The sequence below is a fragment of the Triticum aestivum genome, chromosome 3B (genome assembly GCF_018294505.1).
Source record: "Triticum aestivum cultivar Chinese Spring chromosome 3B, IWGSC CS RefSeq v2.1, whole genome shotgun sequence".
In the NCBI taxonomy this organism is placed as follows: domain Eukaryota; kingdom Viridiplantae; phylum Streptophyta; class Magnoliopsida; order Poales; family Poaceae; genus Triticum; species Triticum aestivum.
This window is the reverse complement of record NC_057801.1, coordinates 510,241,283-510,246,855: the sequence shown is the minus strand read 5'-3', so window position 1 is coordinate 510,246,855 and position 5,573 is coordinate 510,241,283.

Sequence of the window (5,573 nt, the reverse complement as noted above, 5' to 3'; positions counted from 1 at the left end):
CAGTACACAACAAACCCTAATGACGGTCCCACCTAATGAGTAATGAATCAATTAGAAAATGGGTGATGAGGAGTGGCTGCTGAGTGTTGAGGATGTATCTCAGGATAAATCGGGTTAGCTTAGTGGGTGATGCACGCCTCAGCCCTGAACGGACTGGGAAGGTAGGCATGGCGGTGCACCCGGGTAGCAATGACGCTGTTGGGCGAGCGGCTCCTGACCTCCTGTTAGTCCGGTGTCTCCTCCTAGAGTCATGTCATTCGGGGATGGCAAGTCGCCGGCGAGGCAGGCGGCTGGGGGCGAGTAGGGATCGGAAGCGCAGCAGAACAGAGGGGAATCGAGGTCTGGGCCGACCCAAAATCCCAGGGTGGGTTACGGCCCACCATGGGCACCCTGTAGATCCACACCCCAGCGGCATACATGCATTTTCAAAACTAAATTAGGAACATTTAGCTGACCAATTAAACGACTCTGTTTTAAGAATATCATATTCGTATTTGAACAATTAAGCTTGTATAGCTTGATGGGTGGAGCGGTACTATTGTGACACGAAGCACGTAGGTTGATCATAAAAGGGGGAAACCCTAAGCATGATCAATTAAACCCTATTATGACTATGCCATGGCAGGTTTGAAGCTGCAAACCGCATAAATGCTATTTAGCAACCATTGTTTGCTTCAAACTAAGAACTAAATTTTAAGAGCTGAAAAGAAAGTACAGTAACCAAGTTACGATCTATTTTCTGGTTGAGATCAAAAAGTTGAGCAGATATGAAGTAGTACCACCTCTCTTGCGGTGGCGTGTAGGCATCGGGGGTGCGATGGTTGTCGATGGCATTGAAGCAGATCTACGATGGTAGACGGGTGCATCGAGGGATAAGTCCCGTTGTGGTGGACGAGAAGGTCGTGGGAGCGGCCCCGGCAAGGAGGACGACGACGCCGATGAAGCAAGAGGATGTGATGCAAGGCTCTTGGTCTGTCACCGTGGATGAGAAATGTCCATCTCTAGCAGTGGACGACACGATCTTGGTAGGCGCTCCGGCATGGTGGAGGACGGTGGCGATGGATTGGGTGGCGGACGAAGGAGGCTGGTGTGGGGATGGTGTTCTAGTGCGAATGTTTGTATGAATGGGAAAATGGAGCGAGAGGTACGGGGAATCATGTTTTTGGGGCGCGCCTGTCTGAAATATGGGAAAGTTATGAACTTAGCCGATGTTTAAAATTTGGATGTCTCGTCGGTTGGGGATAGGACGGTAATCTCGCATCTCCCCAATATTTGCTCAGAGCGATTTCTGGCAAGGAGAGGGTGTTTTGGCGCCCACGGTTGGCGCCCATGGTGTATGAACGAGGCTAACAGGTGGGGCGGTTGTGTCACGTCTGAGTGAAGTTACAAACCTGCCCCTATTAAAAAAATTTGCCTACATTGACTTTGGCCGAGTCAAGTTTGTTTTGCCGCCCACTGTGTATGAATGGGGAAATGGAGGGAGAGACAAAGGTCTTTCGGACGAGCTTGAATCAAATGTGTTTTTCCACCCACGTTTGGCGCCCACCATGTCTGAATGGGCTCAAAGGCGGTCGTGTCACATCTAATTGAAGTTACTAACCTACCCCTATTGAGAGTACTGGAAATCAGGCCGATGGATTGTCCATGTAAGGGGTGGACAGTAATTTACAGCTCACAAACACTGGCTTTGGGTAGCCGACATGGGAATGGATATTTTGCCGCTTCTTTCAAATTTTTGGACAATAAGCATTGACGTTTACCCTGGCAACTAAATTCAAATCCATTTTGTATCCTTATACGAATCTTTATAGATCATTCTATGTTTTTTTATATTTTTTCAAAAGCACAACAAAGATGTATTCCACTATCATATATGAATATGATTTACAAATGTCGATACTCGAAATCAGAAGGTAGAATCCAGTTTAAGGTGAATTCGAATATTTGAAACCACTTCATGTCCAACTCAAGTATAACAAGTATGAAACACGCATCATATAGTGTACTCCCATTTAGATATGTACACAAGCGATGTCTCAAGATTCAAAATACTGAGTCAATCAACCAATAATGTACAGAACTAACAGACATATAAACACTTATAGTATATGGATCAATAATATCAACTAACATACATAAGCCTGGCCACTATACTTTTTTGCTAGAAGAGCATTATTTTTTAGCAAAGCTAGTACATCATCTTGGCCCTTTCAGATGTGTGCCACCTAAGGACCATCTATATTACTATTATTGTTGAATGCACATTCAGCCCGATTGGCATATTTGTAGGTCTCGCATACCAATCAAAATGAAATGTCCCAGAGTCTTATCAATTAATACAGACTCGTGCTAAAAAAATTACAAACCAAAAAACAAAAACCAATTATTACATGATCTCTAGAACAAACGGTTTGATCGATTACATGAACAAACAACACAAAGGTTATTCAGCGATGGAAAAACATTTCACCTATGATTTACCAAGTTGGAATTTAATTTCCTTTTTTCCTTCAGGACCTTAACAATGCGATCAGTTTCACCTTGCTTCATTTTGAAATCCACCAAATATTTAATGGTTGTCTTGAGTACTGCTTGTGATTGTGTTGTTTGCTTCCTCGACATGTCAACTTCATCTCTAAGTACAGAAGCATAATCTCTTTCTACCAATAGTTTAGCCTCTAGAGCATCAGGAGTTGGCAATTTATGATGCACGATTGGGCCGGTGCCACTGCTATGGGATGATACAATGTCCATGAGGCTAACCTGTTTTGCCATTAAAGTTCTGATTGGATTCTCAAAAGTTGCAGTTACCAAACCATCTCAACTGGGAGTTAGAACATCAAACCAGTTAAATAAACAAGGAATTAAAGAGTTTTAATTGGATGCTGAAAAGTAGTTATTAACATCATTGTAACCGGTTGCAGCAGCAAAGCAGTTAAATAAACAAGTTTTTCAAAAGGTACCTGTTGTGGCATTAGAGTTTCTCTTGGATCTTGAAAAGTTGAGTAGCCAGTAACGTTATTAGAGCAACCGGTTGCAGCAGCAAAGCAGTTAAACAAACAAGTTTTACAAAAGGAACCTGTTGTGGCATTGGAGTTTCTCTTGGATCCTGAAAAGTTGAGTAGTCAGTAACTTGATTAGAGCAACAAGTTACAACAGCAAACCTGTTACACAAATATATTTTTGAAAACGTACCTGTTGTGATATTGGACTTCCAATTGGATCCTGAAAACTTGAAGTTGATAAGATCATTACAACAACAAATTACAATAGCAAACCAGGTAAAGAAGGAAGTTTTTGAAAACATACCTGTTGTGCCAACGGAGTTTCAATTGGATCCTGCAAACTTGAATGTTAGCAATCATAAATAAAGTGGTGCAAGAGCCATAAGAAACTAACATCAAACTAGTAAAACTAACCAGTTTTGGCAACATATTTAATTACACATGAACTAGTAAAACTAACAAGTTATTGGCAACGTATTAAAGTAACAAGTCAGTACCATTTACTAGCAACACAGACAATTATAAATATCTTTGATATAAGAAAAATGATTTCGACACACTATATATATATATATATATATATATATATATATATATATGGAAAATAGATTCTACCACCTAGTGGTAGTTACCTCCTACCCTGCTACCGTTGGATCCATCAAGATTCGTGCATGCTTAACGGGTATATGTGGGAGAAAAATTAGTTGGGTTTTGTTACTTTCTGCCCGTTTGGATCTTAACTATATGCCCTATGTTTCAGGTCGCACCAAACTGGAGGATAAATCATCCTCTCCCTCTAATGTGCTGCCAAAATAAATTTAGTTATTTGCCACCGAAAGGAATGCAGCCGGCCATCCACCGATCTGCGGTGAAAAAGGTCTACAAGTTTCATTGTTCATCATTGTGATTTAGAGCAGCGAAGCCATCAACGTCCTGCCCATATGTTTCAAATTATGGAGAACAATACTCCACCAGTGCATTAGAAGATGCGCGTATATGTCTTGCTGATCTAATCTCTTGCTATAGTTGTATCACATGCAGTTCTTACTTTTGAGATCGAAATCTACTTTTTCTTCCTGCAGGCTGCATAAAGACTCGCAACTTCCATAATCAACGATCTGTTTTCCGCTGCTTGCCGCCGCCGTCTCTACTGAACAATTAGCTGCCCCCCTAATTAATGATCTATTCTGTAAGTTTCAGGACCAGCGTAAACGGATCACGTGGACTACGGCAAGAATTTACAAGGAGCTTCATACGGAGAGTGCTCGTCACGGCAGCGGAAACAACAATGTACAACTACTGCCGACTGCTAGGTAACTGGTTCATAGTCCTGGCGCGGTGACGACGACATACATCAGCACACAACAGAGGGCGACTACTTTGGCCGCCGCCACCGCGGTGATGTACGGTTGCAGAAGATATGTTGTCACAACAATTTCCATAGTGAGCCAATGTGAGCCACATGCAACGATCGAGAAAGATAATAGTCTCTCTGTATATAAGTGCTTATTCAGTATAAGATCGAGAATTCCATGCATGGATGAACCAGTTGTATCATTGGACAAACCGATGTGAGATACCGTGAAATATACTATTTACTTCATACTGCCTTCTTTATTATACTACATACTGTCATTCTTCAGTATACTCCATACTACATTCTTTATACTCTCCCTCCTCAGATGAATATACTCCTCTCATGAATAAACTCACTCCCATAGTGGTACGTCATGGACACATACACACATAAACACATACTACATACACCATCCTTGATTGTACTCTCTTTCAATTTCATTGACACACTCCTTCTCTTCATACTCCAAACCTCAGGTAAAGCACATACTCCATACCCGAGCAAAATAGTATACACCCTATATATTGTAACGCCTCTATCCACTCCAAGACATACTTCATACTCTCCTACTCTATACGGCTATGGAGCATATTATGTCATTTTTTTTTGTATATAGTATGTGCAATATTATTTGGAAATATGGCATATAATATAAATTATTCTGGACTATAGAGTATGTATAATAATGGGGATCAAAATAAATATACTACATACTATAAATTATTTTGGAGTATCGAGTATGTATACTACGATATTTAAGGGAGAATATAATATGACTCAAAAAAAGGGAGAACATAATATATACTGTGATTCCCATCGAAACAGTTAGAATATATTATATGACTTTTTTAAACTATATTGTATAGATACATAAAGATCTATGTATACCTAGATTTTTCGGGGGCAGTACGTCAAAGCTAGCTAGCCTTATCCATGCAATGAGATTGGGATGCGATGCATGTGGCCATGGTATTAGCAGTTTGTTGAACTAACCATGCCCAACTTTAGTGATTATTTAATTAAATTATTAATTACAGTGGAACGGTTGCGGGTCTTTTCATCCACTAGCCTGTTTAGCTTTGGCGTACGGGAGGACAGATGGCAACTAGGCAACATAGGGGTAACTACCACTGCTTGTAGATAAAATTTGTCATATATATATATATATATATATATATATATATATATATATATATATATATATATATATA